This window comes from Schistocerca nitens, chromosome 4 (genome assembly GCF_023898315.1).
Source record: "Schistocerca nitens isolate TAMUIC-IGC-003100 chromosome 4, iqSchNite1.1, whole genome shotgun sequence".
In the NCBI taxonomy this organism is placed as follows: Eukaryota; Metazoa; Arthropoda; class Insecta; order Orthoptera; family Acrididae; genus Schistocerca; species Schistocerca nitens.
In genome coordinates, this window is record NC_064617.1 from 567,124,951 (window position 1) to 567,144,596 (window position 19,646).

Below are 19,646 nucleotides of genomic sequence, written 5' to 3' on the forward strand. Positions count from 1 at the left end.
CGCGATTACTAAATGATCCTGTAACGAAGCACGCTGCTCTCCATTGGATCTTCTCTATCTCTTTTATCAACCCTATCTGGTACAGATCCCACACTGCTGAGCAGTATTCAAGCAGTGGGCGAACAAGCGTACCGTAACTTATTTCCTTTGTTTTCGGATTGCATTTCCTTAGGATTCTTCCAATGAATCTCAGTCTGGCATCTGCTTTACCGACGATCAACTTTATATGATCATTCCATTTTAAATCACTCCTAATGCGTACTCCCAGATAACATGGAATTAACTGCTTCCAGTTGCTAACCTGCTATTTTGTAGCTAAATGATAAGGAATCTATCTTTCTATGTATTCGCAGCACATTACACTTGTCCACATTGAGATTGAATTGCCAATCCCTGCACCATGCGTCAATTCGCTGCAGATCCTCCTGCATTTCAGTACAATTTTCCATTGTTACAACCTCTCGATACACCACAGCATCATCTGCAAAAAGCCTCAGTGAACTTCCAATGTCATCCACAAGGTCATTTATGTATATTGTGAATAGCAACGGTCCTATGACACTCCCCTGCGACACACCTGAAATCACTCTTACTTCGGATGACTTCTCTCCATTGAGAATGACAAGCAGCGTTCTGTTATCTAGGAACTCTTCAATCCAATCACACAATTGGTCTGATAGTCCATATGGTCTTACTTTGTTCATTAAACGACTGTGGGGAACTGTATCGAACGCCTTGCGGAAGTCGAGAAACACGGCATCTACCTGTGAACCCGTGTCTATGGCCCTCTGAGTCTCGTGGACGAATAGCGCGAGCTGGGTTTCACACGACCATCTTTTTCGAAACCCATGCTGATTCCTACAGAGTAGATTTATAGTCTCCAGAAAAGTCATTATATTCGAACATAACACATGTTCCAAAATTCTACAACTGATCGACGTTAGAGATATAGGTCTATAATTCTGCACATCTGTTCGACGTCCCTTCTTGAAAACGGGGATGACCTGTGCCCTTTTCCAATCCTTTGGAACGCTACGCTCTTCTAGAGACCTACGGTACACCGCTGCAAGAAGGGGGGCAAGTTCCTTCCCGTACTCTGTGTAAAATCGAACTGGTATCCCATCAGGTCCAGCGGCCTTTCCTCTTTTGAGCGATTTTAATTGTATCTCAATCCCTCTGTCGTCTATTTCAATATCTACCATTTTGTCATCTGTACGACAATCTAGAGAAGAAACTACAGTGCAGTCTTCCTCTGTGAAGCAGCTTTGGATAAAGACATTTAGTATTTCGGCCTTTAGTCTGTCATCCTCTATTTCAGTACCATTTTGGTCACAGAGTGTCTGGACATTTTGTTTTGATCCACCTACTGTTTTGACATAAGACCAAAATTTCTTAGGATTTTCTGCCAAGTCAGTACATAGAACTTTACTTTTGAATTCATTGAACGCCTCTCGCATAGCCCTCCTCACACTACATTTCGCTTCGCGTAGTTTTTGTTTGTCTGCAAGGCTTTGGCTATGTTTATGTTGGCTGTGAAGTTCCCTTTGCTTCCGCAGCAGTTTTCTAACTCGGTTGTTGTACCACGGTGGCTCTTTTCCATCTCTTATGAGCTTGCTTGGCACATACTCATCTAACGCATATTGTACGATGGTTTTGAACTTTGTCCACTGATCCTCAACAGTATCTGTACTTGAGACAAAACTTTTGTGTTGAGCCATCAGGTACTCTGTAATCTGCTTTTTGTCACTTTTGCTAAACAGAAAAATCTTCCTACCTTTTTTAATATTTCTATTTACGGCTGAAATCATCGATGCCGTAACTGCTTTATGATCGCTGATTCCCTGTTCTTTGTTAACTGTTTCAAATAGTTCGGGTCTGTTTGTCACCAGAAGGTCTAATATGTTATCGCCACGAGTTGGTTCTCTGTTTAACTGCTCAAGGTAGTTTTCAGATAAAGCGCTTAAAAAATTTCACTGGATTCTTTGTCCCTGCTACCCAGTCTATATCTGGCAAATTAAAATCTCCACCCAGAACTGTAACATGGTGGGGTAATCTACTCGAAATATTTTCTAAATTATCCTTCAGGTGCTCAGCCACAACAGCTGCTGAGCCAGGGGGCCTATAGAGACATCCAATTACCATGTCTGAGCCTGCTTTAACCGTGACCTTCACCCAAATTATTTCACATTTCGGATCTCCGTCAATTTCCTTCGATACTATTGCACTTCTTATCGCTATAAACACGCCTCCCCCTTCACTGTCCAGCCTGTCTCTGTGGTATACATTCCAATCTGAGTTTAGGATTTCATTACTGTTTACGTCTGGTTTCAGCCAACTTTCTGTCCCTAGTACTATATGGGCGTTGTGACCGTTTATTAATGAGAGCAGTTCTGGGACCTTTCTATAGACGCTCCTGCAGTTTACTATTAGCACATTAATATTGTTATTCCCTGTTGCATTTTGCCTACTCCTACCTTGCCACATCTCAGGAGGCATCTTGTCGGGCCTAGGGAGGGAATTCTCTCACCTAAAAAAACCCCACGTGCACTCCACATGTACTCCTCTACCCTTGTAGCCGCTTCCGGCGTGTAGTGCACGCCTGACCTATTCAGGGGGACCCTACATTTCTCCACCCGATAGCGGAGGTCGAGAAATTTGCACCCCAGATCTCTGCAGAATCGTCTGAGCCTTTGGTATAAGCCTTCCACTCGGCTCCAAACCAGAGGACCGCGATCAGTTCTGGGAACGACACTACAAATAGTTAGCTCTGATTCCACCCCGTGAGCAAGGCTTTCCGCCTTCACAAATTCCGCCAACCGCCTGTACAAACTGAGGATGACCTCTGAACCCAGACGGCAGGAGTCATTGGTGCTGACATGAGCAACAATTTGCAGTCGGGTGCACCCAGTGCTCTCTATCGCCGCCGGCAGGGCCTCCTCCACATCTCGGATGAGACCCCCCGGCAAGCAGACAGAGTGAACACTGGCCTTCTTCCCCGACCTCTCCGCTATTTTCCTAAGGGGCTCCATCACCCGCCTAACATTGGAGCTCCCAATAACTAATAAACCCCTCCCCCCATGTGCCTGCTCGGACTTTGCTGAAAGAGCAGCCACATGTCCACTCACAGGCAGAGTGGGCGATGCCACACTGCCAGCCTCCACATTTACCCTCCGCCTCGTGCGCTGCGAATGCTGGTGAACCCGCCACTCCCCTTGGGGAGAGGGTAGCCCAACTGCGCCCCGTACCCGCGAAGATGTCTCGACAGCAGGGACAGTGGGTGAAGCATGTAACACCTGGGGTGTACCATGCGACGCACCAGACTCCCCACTGCCGCTACACTCCAAGGCAGCAGCCTGAAGACGGCTGACCGCGGCCATCAACACGCTCAGCTGTTTGCGAACAGTGGCCAGCTCCTCCTGCGTCTGTACACAGCAGTCACACATCCTATCCATCCTAAGAAATCAATTTACTGTAGAAAGTTAATCAACTTTTAACTAGAATGCTAATTCACTAAATGCAGCTGATTGTTGACTAAACTGTGATTGCTAGCCACTTCTCATAGAAAACAATGAAAATAGCACTACCTGTCTCTGGACTGTATTGAACAAACACTAGCACTACTGGCACTATGGTTGACTAAAGGGACACTCTCTGACTGTATTCAAAACAAACACGAAATCTATGGAACACTATTACTAGCACTCGACAATTAAAGCTTCCTAAAAGCAAAAACACACGGAAGAAGAAGTGACATGTAAGAAAAATACAGTTAATACTTAAATTAAGGTAGCTCGCTGCACAGCAGACGTGAAGCAGACGGCAGTTACGATGACACACCATATCATTAATTAGCCCTACATAATTCAATATTACTTAATCTACTGTTAACTTTGTCAATTTCTACATTACTCTTCATAGTAACAGCAGCCACATTTTCAATTTCCTTTCTTAGTTCGCTAACTGCCCCTGTCAGTTGACCTAATAATAAAGTTCTCGTTTTATCACAACTAACAACAATTTTCTGACTCACATCAATCAGAGCTTGCCTTACCTCATCATTCCTTGTGTCACATGACTGCCTGCCTGAATCAATTCAACCCCTTAATTCAACAGGAAATGCATCAATCTTAGCATTCAAATTTCCTTCTACCTCCTCAAATTTTTCTGACAAATCCTCCACTCAATCATTTAATTATCTGATTTTTGCCCCCAGAGAATTTTTCCATATCCCCCATACCAGTTTTTAATTCAGTCTTTAAATCTCCCATATCAGTTTTTATTGCAGTTCTATATTCCCCCATTTTGCTCATTAATGAACTAAGCATAGCCACTACATTAGCTTCTTCTTCTTCTTCTTCTTCTTCTTCTCGCTGTCCATGTCAGCTCTGACGCTCACTCCCACACACTGTAGACTCAACATCACCTGCTGACTTCATCACCATATCATTAAATTCGGACTCCATAGCTAAACTGGCTGTGAGACAGAGAACTGAGAAATTACTGCACCTGCTGTCAACACTTAGCTTTGTTGAGACTGCTGCTGCTTGATGGCTGCTGCCTGATGCTGTAGGCTGCTGTGTGGTGAGGTGCGGTATGGCCTGGAATGGCTTGCAAGTTGGTGGCAGAAGCATGCCCAGCTCCGGAGTGCGGCGAAAAAGTGGGATCGTCAATGTTTGGCGGCCAGCACCGCTTCAACTCCCACTTTGGTGGTCGTCAGACTCAGATTACTGCTCTGTGATCGGCAATGCATCTCTCCCAATCTTCTTCGCTCTTAAACGCAATCCTGCACTGCCTACTGAGCCTGTTAAGACAATCCCAGATGAGAAGCCCCATATTATGACTGTACTGGGCACTATAAATTACAGTTTGAATAGTTTGGCTTGAACCACCACATGCGGGAAACATTCCACGTGGAATTCCCTCTCCTTCCCTCTTTCCTGACGAAGCAACCGTTGGTTGCGAAAGCTAGAATTTTGTGTGTGTGTTTGTGTTTTTTTGTGTGTCTATCGACCTGCCAGCGCTATATATATATATATATATATATATATATATATATATATATATATATATATAACAGAGGGAAACATTCCACGTGGAAAAAATATATCTAAAAAGAAAGATGATGAGACTTACCAAACAAAAGCGCTGGCAGGTCGATAGACACACAAACAAACACAAATATACACACAAAATTCAAGCTTTCGCAACAAACTGTTGCCTCATCAGGAAAGAGGGAAGGAGAGGGAAAGACGAAAGGATGTGGGTTTTAAGGGAGAGGGTAAGGAGTCATTCCAATCCCGGGAGCGGAAAGACTTACCTTAGGGGGAAAAAAGGACAGGTATACACTCGCACACACACACATATCCATCCACACATACAGACACAAGCAGACATATTTAATATGTCTGCTTGTGTCTGTATGTGTGGATGGATATGTGTGTGTGTGCGAGTGTATACCTGTCCTTTTTTCCCCCTAAGGTAAGTCTTTCCGCTCCCGGGATTGGAATGACTCCTTACCCTCTCCCTTAAAACCCACATCCTTTCGTCTTTCCCTCTCCTTCCCTCTTTCCTGATGAGGCAACAGTTTGTTGCGAAAGCTTGAATTTTGTGTGTATATTTGTGTTTGTTTGTGTGTCTATCGACCTGCCAGCGCTTTTGTTTGGTAAGTCTCATCATCTTTCTTTTTAGATATATATATATATATATATATACATATACATATATATATATATATATATATATATATATATATATATATATATATATATATATATATATATATATATATATATATTATTTGAGCAGCCCAGAGAGGTATCTCGTCTCAATGTTTGGCTACATTTTTTCGTCATAGCGTGACAGCTCACACCTGTCGTAAACTCAGTTTTTAAGCAAAAATAAAAATATTAAAAACACAGTGCAGGCAGGAATTGTGGTGAAATTTAAAAATATTGAGTCACTGTACAAGTAGTTTATTTTTCTTCAATATATTCATTAAACACTTAGAATGCAGTCTGATGGGCTCTTACATAAAGGTGGCCGTTAATAACTGATGCTACAAAACTTCACTATAAAATTCATATGTCACGATCAGGACACACGACACTCTGTTCACAGTTCACAGAATACATTCTTGTCTGCTGTCCTAAGTCACTATATTGTGCTCCACTTGATCACTTTCGAATGTCGCTACATACATACTTGTCGCCGAACGTGGCTACCAACCCACTACTGCCCTGAGATACGTGGCACATCTGGCTCTTAGTGTCACTCAGAACCAACTCCTTGTCATCAAACTGGTCATCCTATGCACCCTCGAAATGACTGTCTAACTCAAAACATTTTTTGACAAAAATTACGAATATTCTAAAACTAAACACTAAAACGTATATGATATATTGAAACGCACAGAAGTTTTCCGGGTAATAACAATTTACAGTCCAATATTTTGTATCTGCCCCATTTTTTCACAAATAATGTTCTTGTGGTGTGATTTTGCTTTTCCTGAATTTTTTTATACTAAACATAAATAAACAAATAAAAATACATACTTAAGTACTTGTCTACCTCTTTAAACTTTAGAATGCTGCTGCTAATTTCGTTTCCTTAAATATATTTATTACCAAAAACACAGTTTCTCTCAGTCGAATCCCATATTCCAACCTCTCATTCAAAATTGGTACATATTTTGCTAAATCGGCTATGATTGCTCGATACAGCTCTACTAGCCACATCCGTAGACACTTTGTTTATATTAATCACCCAAAGCATTGCCGAAATATTAGCTTTTGAACTTTCATAAATTTACAGTCTTTGAGAGAACAATATCCTTTATACTATTATATATTTTTGTGGTGTGTCTAGCTAATTTAGCTTTACATATTTTTCTGGACATAAGTGCTAACTCGCATCTCTGCATCACTCTGTTTCCTTTTTATCAATTTTTTCTGGAATATAAATTCCTCCAAGCACACAAACAACCATACATGCCCCTGCCATGTGCTTGGCTTTTTCCAAGGCTGTGTAAACACTAGCCGCTCACCGAGGCCCCGTAGCAACTGCAAGCAATGTGCTCCGCGGCGGGAAACTGCCGCTCTAATCGCCCGCCACAGCTTGTATGCTCACAGAGGCATGGTGCTCATTCTGCATGATGTCAGAATCATTAATATCTATGAGCCCTCCAGGTCAGGACGATGCCGTGAACAGTCAACTCTCATAGCAAATGGAGTCACACCCCTCTTTATAGGACACCAGGATGCCCTAATCTTTGGTGAGGATTTTAACTCCACTCAGGTGCAGAAGGACCAATTGCCACACTACATTCCATGTCTGGCACTCTCCACCATCATAACCAACCTTCAACTCATGGACACATTGGAATATGTACATGGGGATATGGCAAGTTTCACACACTATACCAGCTACTCCGCCACCCATATAGACCATGTCTATCTCTAGCACACAATTGTCAGGGCACACGGGCTGCTGAAATATGCCCTGTTGCTTTTTCAGATCATGTGGTCTTTATATGCACAGTCATCTTGTCCACCAGATGGTATGGCATGGGTGAGGCCCCTGGAAATTTAATGTATCACACCTACATTCACCTGAATGCTGACAGCTCACCTGTAGGTGAGGGGCTTACTTGACTGCACTATCACGGTGGCTGCTATGCACCAAGCCAGCTCTTAGGAAGTCACTGATTTGTCATGGTAGGGAGACTGCCACCTGGAGGCAGCACTTACTAGATATTTACTACTGCATTTTGCATGATTGTTCAACAATGCCGCACTCACTTGCCCATCAACAAGCAATGAACTGCACAAAAGTGCAGATCTCAGCACTTACAAGGCAACACCTTAAAGGGACAATTGTTTGTACATGCATCACAAATAGAATGGACCACAAAGAGCCATTGACGCATCACACCATCACAGAATGCAGCTGACAGTAACGGACGCTGATTCAAACTGTAAATTTAGCTGGTGGTCGCTGTGTCACACACAACGTGTGATTGGAAATGCTCTGCACACTCACTATTGTCAACTGTTCGCAGACCACCATCATCCCCAGACGCAATTGAGTAAATCTCTTTCCCTACATTTGGCACACTTTGAGGATCACGCAGATGGCATTACTTAAGGACGTGGTTGAGGACTACGTCACTGCAACTGTACTGGCTAGTGCACCTCACAAGTGACCAGGACCTGACAGCTTCCTGTTAGAGTTTTACAGGACCTGCCACCAATTACTGATGCCTAGATGCACAGAGGTATGCTGCAACTTGATGTACCCTGAAGTACAGCTTCCTGGTGTCTTCATTGAAGGATTGGTTGTTGCTGTCCATAAACCAAATGGTGGAATCTCTGTCAGTGACTATCACCCCGTAACTGTGATATGAAGATCTTTCCCAGCTTTCTACAGCACATTTCAGGAGGGTCACCCAATACATGGGATTCTTTAGGGCTGCCTTATGTCAGTACCATGACATGATCATGTTTGTGTGGATGTGGCACATCACGGGGGTCCTGGCCTCCCTTCATTTCAGTCAGGCCTTCAACAGAGTTGATCACTCCTATCTGATAGCAGTGATGCAGAAGACAGGATTCCCAGATAGCTTTTTAGAGTTTGTATTGCATCCAGGGTGCAAAATCTAGGATCCTGTACAATGCTCATCTTACACCGCCCATCCTGGTACAATGATCGGTGCAGTAAGGATCTCCTCTTTCTGTGATCCTATACATTCTCGCCATGGAACCTTTACTTTGCAGCTTCACTGGGGTGACTCTTGGCGGACACATTTTTTGTTGCACAGCCTCCGTGGACGACCTGGTCCTCCTGCGCAATGGCAGTGATGTTCAGGCAGCACTGGAGTGGGTGGAGTCCTACGGCACTGCTTTGAGCAGCATCCTTAATATTCACAAATCTCGCACATTGCCTATGGGCATTGGGCTGCCCAGTGAATGCTTTGCTCCCCTGTGGATCTGTGACATGATATAATGTGTGGCTACTGATTTTACAACCGACTTGTGGCAGTCAGTGGCTCTTAAGAGCAGTCACTTAATACATTGGATCTGTGCAGAGATCTGTGACGATCGACTCCAAACCCTGGACATGATGCAACGGACCCATTTTGCTACTGTTTATCTCATGTCGCAAATCCCTCACACTGCCCAGACATTGCCCATCCTGCTATCAATGGCCAGACGCATGTTAGCTGCATTGGGTTCCTCTGCGAGTCAAGGCCTGTTATTTAAAGTCAGCTATGAGACCCTCACCCTCCCAAAGGACAAAGGAGGCCTCAATCTCTGTCACATCCACTATCGAGCAACAGCACTCTTTGTAAGCAAGCATGTCATGATGTGGCAACACAGTCTGACAAGTCTCACTTGAATATTGGTGAGGGCCCTTAAGCCAAGCTCACTTATTGCCCCAGTACCACTCGAAGACATCCCAGGCCCATTTTTCTACTTGAGATATTTCTTTCAGGACTGTGCTTCTCCTTCCATGTCTACCAACAGCCAACATAGTGTGTGCCTCGATGCAATTGCAGTTTCTGTCAAATGCGATTGAAGAAAAACACCCCCTCATCTGGTGGAATGGCATGTGGCAGCCAGTGCATGCCCCTACTCTTGTGTTAGGCATCCAATCCACTTGGTATGTGACAGTTAATGGGAAGCATGTCAGTCAGTCACGTCTCCACCAGATCCACCTGGCACCATCAACATTATATGCTATGTGCGGTGTGTAAGATGATGGTCATTGACTTGAGTGTGGTGTGTTGAGCAATGTTTGGCTTTTGGTCCACCAGATGCTGGAATTTATTACACACGCAATTCCTGACAGCATCACCCCACCAATGATTTCTTCCTGGACGTGGTTTATTTTTAATGTGAAAAGACCTACTCAGTGATCTAGATTAGTGGGCATGTAGTCCACTACCTGTCAGTTAGTGGTGACAAATCAGCTCTCAGTTTCTGGCTATACCTGAACAACTGACATGGTGGAGTAGTCAAGAATCAAAAATACTACCAATATTTCCCAAACTTTCTTTGGACTGCTTTCCACAATCCCTCTCGCAGGTGGATCATCCACAGAAGGAGCAGCTGACATATGACCATTCTTCCATTTTACAGATACAATATTATAATATAAAAAAAATCAAAAGTAAATAATAAAAACACCTTCTTTGTATCCTCCTTTCCTTGTTTTTTTGGGGAGTCTTCTTGATAGGGGCCAATGCCTGAAGTGGTGGAGGTTTTCTTTTGGAATCCTACATACACTTATTTTTTAATCCATATTTTTTCATCACTGGTCTCATTATTTTATTTATCTGATATTTGAGAGGTAATATAATGATAAAAACCTGTATTTGCATGAAGTTTCAGTCTGTTTTCCATGTCTGTATGACAAATACCATCCTGCAACACAGTGGCAGCTTGTCAGTATACATTCTGGGTGTTCACACAGTTTTAGATTCAAATAAATTTGAGAGTGTGAAATTAATAGCCTCTTCTGTACAACAGTTATGCTTATCAAAATGTTTATACAACTGTAGCCACTGCCAATAATAATAACATGAAGAAAAAGGAGATGCATAACTTATCTGACAAAAGAAAGAATTGTTTTTATGTAATTTTGTTGTTTTGTGCATAATTAACTACAGTTTAGGGTGCTAACGAAATAATGTGTAAGCTTTCACAACTCTGTTTCACATTTTTGTCTAAGTGGGAGTTTTCATGCTTTTCCATTTTTCGGGACAAATGTACAAGATCCCTAACAGATGTATTTGTTCAGGAATTTACCTCCAGACTGAAAATCAGATATTCTTACACTGAATCCACATGACAACTTGTGCTAACCGTGTACTTCCTTGTTAAATGTTCACTTGTAGTCACGCTTATTCAATTTTGTCACTCACTCAAACAAGCTGTTCTTGGAGGTCATAGTTCCTTTATGGCTAACTTTTCCTGGTAATTTGCTTTCCTTTTCCCAGAATGAGATTTTCACTCTGCAATGGAATGTGTGCTGACATGAAGCTTCATGGCAGATTAAAGCTGTGTGCCAGACTGAGACTCGGAACCCAGGACCTTTGCCTTTCACAGGTAAGTGCTCTACCGACTGATCTACCCAAGCACGACTTACGACCCCAGCTCATAGCTTTACTTCTGTCAGCATTTAAAATTGATTCGACATAGTTCTTGTTTACACTGCACATGAATGCCAATTCCTGCACAGTAAACTACCAACTCTAAACACAAAGTGTCATTTGTGGAAATGATTAGAATCAAGTATTAATGTCTACCAACATGGTCACTTAACTAGAATACAAATGAGGCACTGAGATCCATAAGGCCCTAAAGCACACTGCCGTCAATTACACAATTAATTGATTATTAGAGAAACCAGTGATACAGCTTTTCATGAATTTTCATATATACAATGTGGGCCTACCACACAGATGAATCTTACTCACCATAAGAACAACAGGTTTGAGAAGCATAAATAAATGCTACAATCTCACAATCAATAGTGATGTGCTTTAGGCCCCCATGCTTCTCAGCACTTCAAATGGATTACTGTATGACAAAATTAATAACTTAATATACCACAACTCAGTCAGAAATCCACAAAATAGGTTTACTGTCAGTAAAACTTTAACATGTACTGATGTCCAATCCAATTTTACTATACAGTAAGTGAATTAGCATATCTGAGGACTGTGCCATCATGTAGCAGGATTTATGCTAAGCAAATAGGGATAAAAGTCTGTCACACTGTCCTACCACATGGTTAAGGGCAAGGGCTAGTTGTGCACATCATGAACCATGATGGTTTTTTATCAAATACATATTTATTTGACCCATAAGGCAATTATGTCATGCAAGCTGTGCATGTGCAAAAGCTCCTTAAAACATGCGACATTGATGTCAAGTTTCATGGAGTCTAGAGGAGCAGTAGCTTAGTAGATTTAAGTGCCGTGTCTTACAGATTGGCAGCATTTATGTTACATTTAACAAACATCAAAGAAAAATAACCAATAAATCAGCAAGGTGTCAAAAGTTAAGGTGTTCATGAGCTCTTGTGCTCTTACACAGCACATGCCACTGCTGCAACATATGATGTTGAGAACACATCTGAAAGTGATTACATTACTCTTGTGGTCTGACACGTTGTGACTTACTATATTACTGATTGTGAATAATGTTATTTGCATCAGTATTTATCAGCATTTGACTTGGGCTTTCCAAGCCTGTCCGTTGCCTTTGAAATTTTTATTACAAATAGTAAGTAGTCAAATAACATATGAAATTCGCTACAACTTCATGAAAATGCATGTGGGTCTTTTTTTATTACAATGTCTCTCAAGGGTAAATAAATAAAGTAAAGAGACCAGTGATGAAAAAATATAGATAAGAAATAAGTTGCCGGCCCGTGTGGCCGAGCAGTTCTAGGCACTTCAGTCTGGAACCGCGCAACAGCTTCAGTCGCAGGTTCGAATTCTGCCTCGTGCATGGATGTGTGTGATGTCCTTAGGTTAGTTAGGTTTAAGTAGTTCTAAGTTCTAGGGGACTAATGACCTTAGATGTTGAGCCCCAAAGTTCTCAGAGCCATTTCAAGAAATAAGTTGTAGCAAGATTTCAACCAGCACCTTGTCCACAACCATCTAGCCACATGTGAGCGCTAACCACATGACTACAATGAGTTCTTGCAGATGGTCTCTTCACACAGATACCTAAATAACAGATGTGTAAAACTTCTCTTGTGATTTTCTTGGAACTGCCAGAGTAGTGCACCATACTACTTTTACATTTTGTTGTTTTAATGGCCTCCTAAAGGTGTACAAAGTTTGAAATAAATCCATGATCCCAATGTTGTGGCCTTCTCTTGCAAGATGTAATTGTCTAAAACCAGATAATTCTGTCAGATTGTTATCTTTTATTTAGTACCAATCAATTTACATTATTAGAATTCCAGACATAGAATCTCAGTTGGGTTTTCCCATGTTAACTGTGAAGATATTTTAACATGCATCATAACAACTCATGCTCAAAAAGGACTATGAATAATCTATTTAATTATACCTTCATTTTTCAGATACATTAATATTAATCTATATTATTAACTAAACAAAGCTGCAGCTGTTATTATGTAACAATGACTTATTTAAGGAGCTGCTGTGGTGATCCACTTAAAATCTTATTAGAATCTAAAATTATATACTGCACATTTCTTTTTAATGATGTAGCACAGTTCTCCCAGGCAATAATGGCATAACCGATGTAGCAACACATTCTCTTCCAATATAATTTGACACTTTCTCCAGCTCTTCTTCTGAGAGTCTGTATGATCTTTCAGTGGTAGTTAAGGGATTTAATTTACAAAGTAAGAGAGTTTTTTTTAGTACACTCAATTTATCTGGCCTTCTAGGTTACAAAAAAGAAAGAGCTGGTCCACAATGATGTGTAAATAAAAAAGTTTACTTCTCTTTCTTCATCTCTGGATAGCAAAGAGGCCATCTACCTTTTGTTGTCACTGGCACCAGCTACAAGTCCTACATTTTGTTCATACGCATTCGGCACATGGGCTGACTTGAATTTTATGAACATCAAAATACCTAAAATCAGAAACAATTTATGCTTTAATATATAATCTATTCTTGGCTATTATGCTGTCATTGAATGAATGTCACATTAAAATCTAACATTTCATCCCCATCTGCTGAGGACATTTTCAAGGGGGATCGTAGCTTCCTTGAATGATTCACATCGTGGCTCGCTACTCACTGCAGAAAAATTCCTCTTCTGCGCAGTGGCGTGATGTCACATTTTGAATGCCTGCGCACAACTGGCCTTTGTCGAATGCCATCATCCGCTGTTAGTATCACCACATGATGGAAGACTAGGTACACATCTTCTTCAGCACCCAAATCCAAACGTCATTTAATTTCAAGTCCTCCTCCTTCCTACTGAAATTCCAGGGGTGTTTTACAATCTCTATGGCCTCTCTGCATAGCCTTTCATGGTATCTGCTTGTGGCTGTCAGTACTTGAGTCCTATCAAAATGAATGTGGTGATCTCCTGGCTGCAAAGCATGTTCTGCAACAGCTGATCTGTCAGTCTCCCCTCTTCTGCAATTTCTCTTGTACTGTTTTAGTCAATTTTTGATCATTCTTTTTGTAGTAGTCATGCACAACTCCCCAGAGATAAGGGGAATCCTATAAATTCCGGCTTTTTCCAGCAGTTGGCAAGCATCTTTGGCTGATGTTACAAGATCTTGTATCTTCAGGATGGTTTTGAAGATTACTGCAATGTTCCACTTTTTCAGTAATTTTCCTATGCAACCAGTAACATTCATAATAAAAAGCAGGAAAACTTTTGATCTCACCAGCACTTGAGCATTTCTTTGATTCCTAGGAGGTGATCTTAATGTTCTTCTTACATCAGCAAATGAATAACCATTCTTGAGCAATGCACTGGTGAGATGTTTTAATTCTACGTCAAGCAGCTCTGTTTTGCAGATGTTCCTTGCCCTATACCCAAACATTCTTATAATGCCTTGCTTTTATTGTGGATGGTGGTTCAAATCCTGGTGTATGTAATGGACTGTGTGCATTTTTTTAACCATGAAAACTAGCACATCAAGAAAGTTAAATCTTCCACCTACCTTATCCTCCATGGTAAATTGAATCTTCAAGTTGATCCCATTGAGATATTTGTGAAAACGACCTGGTTCCTCTCTGCCATGCTGCCACAAAACAAATGTATCATCCACATACCAGAACCAAATATTTGGTTTCTTTCAGTTTCCAATGCATGCGCTTCGAATTTTTTCATAAAGAAATTTACTATAACAGGGCTTAAGGGCATCTGATAGCAATGCCATTCATACAGCTCATCATTCCATTTCAAATACATGGTTGTGAGGTAATATTTAAACAGTGCATAATATCAGGAGGAAAAGTCCAATTCAGCTGTTGCATCACTTCATTGACAGAAACCCTAGTGAATGCCAATACCATATCAAAACCAATATATCCTCTGGTTGGACCACTTTGCCTTCATTTACTGATAAAATGTGCCAAATTCTTGATGTATGAATCCGACTGGCCCACATATGGTCATAATAATGTTTTCAAGAACTTGGCAATTGAATAGGTGGGTGAACCAGTACCGCTCACAATAGGCCTGACAAGAACACATTCTTCATGCAACTTCGGCACTCCATAAAGTCTTAGTGGTAGTGCAACTGAATTGAGGAGCCTTTCATGAACACTCTGTTCGACAGAGGACTTCTTTACCAAATGTGTAAAAGTTCTAAGAACTTTCAGTGGGGTCCTCACTCAATTTCCAATATGTTTGCAGATCTAACAAGTCATTATTCTTACTATGACAGTCAGTCACATTCAAAATAACCAGGGCATTACCATTGTCAGCGGGGATAATTATAACACTGTCGTCCTCATTCAAGCATTTTATGGCATTCCTCTCACTCACAATTAAATTCCTTTTTGGAAACTTTGCACAGGACAATACTATTACAGCTTATACACGAATTTCTTCAGCTGTAACCATGTCCACACTATGAATGCCTGCTTGTAAATGGCCTATTACTTCTTCATGCATTTTGACAGGACTCAAGTACTGACAGCCATAACTGAATACCATGAAAGGCTGTATAGAGAGGCCATAGAAATTGTATAACCCACCAGGGATTTCAGTAGGAAGGAGGAGTGCATCAAATTGAATGGCCTCTGGATTGCAGTGCTGAAGATGATGTATACCAGTCTTCCATCAAGGTGTCACAGCAACAGTGGATGTCAGCAGTCAACAAAGGCCAATTGCACCCAGGCATTCAAACCATGTGATGTCATGCTACTGCTAGGAAGCAGAATTTTGCTTCAGTCAGTAGTGAGCCATGGTGTGAATCAGACATTCAAAGAAGCTACGGTCCACATTGATATGACCTCTGCAGATGGGGACAAAACGTTGGCTTTTAATGTGAAATCCATTCAACCACAGCATAAAAGCCCAGAACATTTTATTAATTGTGACATTTTTGGTTGTGAAAGTTTACATTTTAGAATTTTTGCTTTGCCTTTGACTTTACTGATAACTACATACGCATGATATTTCTGTGTCCCTGTGATCATTGTGGCTTTTTAAAAACTTTTTGCAAGCTCCTTTTTTATGCTGCAAGCTCATCATTTGTCATAAAGAAGTGACTGACAGCGTATATGCTTTACCTCACTCAGACAATGGGAATGAAGTTAATATTTGATCATGTTGTGCTTCCACAACTGATTAATACCATTGTTAAGAAAACCACTTCTACTATTATTTTATGTGCATTATTTATTAAGCCACTGGTTTCTTCCTAAATGAACATCCTTGGATGGCAAGGTGGCAAAAATGTGACTCTCATGATTTAACATGCTTAATTTCCCAATAAAACATTGACCTGTTCATGTTGAAAAACAAGTGCAATATTCCACTTCATGGACTGTGCTTGGTACTTCTCTTATTCCAGCATGTGCCTTTCAACATTTTATTAGGTTATTAAGCATTTTAAGTCATGGCACAGGCAGTTTTCTGCCACTTTATCCCCTGAGTACATGTACTTAGAGTTATACTGCACAGAGTAAACTGCTCCTCTTCACCTCACCAGTACTTTGCTATTTTTCTGTCTTATCTGTACTGAAGTGAATTACTGTGTGGCACCGATGAAATCGACACCAACATCGATATGCATTCATCTTTGGACTCTAAGCATTATCTATGGCTGTTCCACCATGTTCAGTTCATTTCTGTGTGATCCTTGTATGTGTTAAGGTTAATAAATGAACTATTACTAAATGGATGTGATTATTGGTACAACCAACCCGGTAATCCTCCTCACTTATGACCCCGAGTTGTAACGTCTTCCATTTTTGCTGTTTTACTGTGTCCGTGACCTCCGCATCAATTATTTTTGCGTGTATTACATCAACACAGCATTCGAACAATGACTTCAGCCCAGCGCCTAACGCTGGATTTTGTGATCGACATGCATCGTGTTGCGGGTGATGTACACCCGCTAGGACTGCAACACGATGCCTCTCACTCGATAGTTCTGCCTATTTCACCGGACGTTTTTGAGCCTGCAACAATAAGTGAGGTTAGGAGTGTGCATGACTCCGGCTATCAAACACCTTTGTTCCCACCACATGTGCCCTCCCTCATCGATTGTGCAGTTACCTCTTACGGATCTCCGTGCAGTGCGGGACCAACGCCGATTTCTGCAAATGCTTCGTTGGACAACCTACTACCACCAGGATAATGATTTGCATATGCCACAATCCGTGCAGTGCTACGCAGATACCTGCTGCATGGCCGGAACTGCTTCTTTCACAGGTCTACCTCCTCAGCATCCAACCACGCCCGCACCACATGCCTTCCTATTTTGATACCTTGGCCTGCAACAGGACAACCTACTACCACCAGGACAACAATTTGCCACGCCGCAATCCATGCAGTACCACGTGGATACCTGCCACATGGCTGGAACTGCTTCTTTCACAGGTCTACCTCCTCAGCATCCGACCACGCCCACGCCTGCCTCGGTTCAACATCAGCACATGCCTTCCTACTTTGACACCTCGGCCTGCAACACGGACAATAACTTGTTATCTGTGCCTGACCTCCACCTCCGTCCCACTGCTATGCCTCAGTGTTTTGTGCCACGACATTCACCTTATCCGTACACCGTTTTGAGTAGAGTGACTATGAACAGTGAACATTCACACATTCTGTCTCACGTTCGGCACCATTTCCCACACTGTGCTTCTGGACAGCCCGCACCTCCGCAGCCTCCCTGCAACACAGGTGGCCCCGGCTCTGATCATACGTCAGGCTTTCCGTGGACTAACACACGTTCTCAAACTTTGAACTTTTTCTCACCTGTCGCCACCGTGCTGGCTCTAGTTGAGCTTCCGCTACCGTTCTCAGCACATCTCGGTGCCTCATCCGCATCTGTCTTCCACAACATGTCAATCCAAACACACCCGCAATGTGTTGAACTTCTGCAACCGCAGTCAACACATTACGGTGTCTCACCCACGTCGGCCTTCCGTGTCGTGACGGATCGTGCTCAGCCACACCGTGTCACCTTCACACTGCCACCTGAACAGCCATCATTGCCACATCCACTGGAGGCACACTCTCCTGGAATACTACAGCAACAACAGCTCAATTCAGGCAGTGCCCTGACGAACTCAACTCAACCTGTTCTTCCGAACATTCTACAATGCTTAACGATGCTGCCACCGTTTAATCCTGACAGAGCAACAACCTGGTTCAAAATTGTGGACAAAGTGTTCGACCATTACAAACTCGACGAGTCAACCAGGTTTCTATGCCTCATCATCCACCTGCACGACCAGTAGGACTTGATTGCTGACCTGGTCGACGCCCCGGACTCATCTACCTGATACACTCTAGCCAAAAAGACAGTTCTACATCAGCTTGCACGTTCAACTGAGGCAGCAATATGGCAAGTGCTCCACGTCGAGCAACTAGGCAATGACAAACCTTCCCAGCTCTGGCGATGGCTACTTGCCCTGGTCGGCGCTGATCTAGTCTCTGACACAGCTCTCCTCGCCATCTGGTCAGATAAAATATCTCCTCACATCCGCTTTGCTCTGGCCCAAAGATCTCCTGAACCTACCGAGCAAAGAATGACAATTGCTGACAAGCTACATGATGCGTCACTGCTCTATTTCGCCAGACACTGCCTACCTGACAAGTCTCAGGTTCAGGTTCATCACCCTGCGTCCGGACGCGGCCGGGGCCGTACTGTGCCGACTGTTCCGCTCGCTCCAGGAAGCAGTAAACAAGCAACCTGGACGTCACTGCCTCCACCCATGGTCATGCCCTCTCCTGCAACTGCACCTGCTGCAGCCACCAAACCTCGCCCACTGCCACTGACAACAAACCTTCCGCAGGAAAGGCAACCGCACTACCCGTACTGTTACTTCCACACACGGTTTGGTGAGGCAGCACGGAACTGCAGACCACCCTGCTACTTTCCCAAACGCCAATCGCAGGTAGGTCCGGGTGCCACCTCCTGCACACAACATGACAGGCACCCCCCCCCCCCCCCCAGTGCTCCATTCTGTCCAGGAACGACCGGATAATTGCGGACGTCTTTACATTAAAGACATTTCATCGGGATACCTTTTCCTAGTGAACACGGGTGCCGATGTTTCGCTGCTGCCTATGTCCTTAGCGTCATCGAACATCTACCCTCATCATACTTCACTGCAAGCTGTGAATTCAACTAAACTACAATGCTCGGGTTCAACTTCCCACATCGTCTCACTCTCCGCAAACTGCAAACTCGAGTGGACTTTTTTAGTGTGTGAAATTGACGAACCTATACTAGGCATTGACTTCTTGTGACACCACATACTTTCACTGGACCTAGTGCAAAACACCATGTTTCATCATCCGTCCAAGATTCACTTCCCTTGTGCTCCGTTGAGCAAACCTCCCCGTGACACATCGGTCCGGGTTGATCTCATCCGTACATGCTTGTCTCTGTCGACGACGTTACAAGAAACCACGCACAAGTGCCTTGTCAAGCTTGAACATGTCACTCGCCAACAC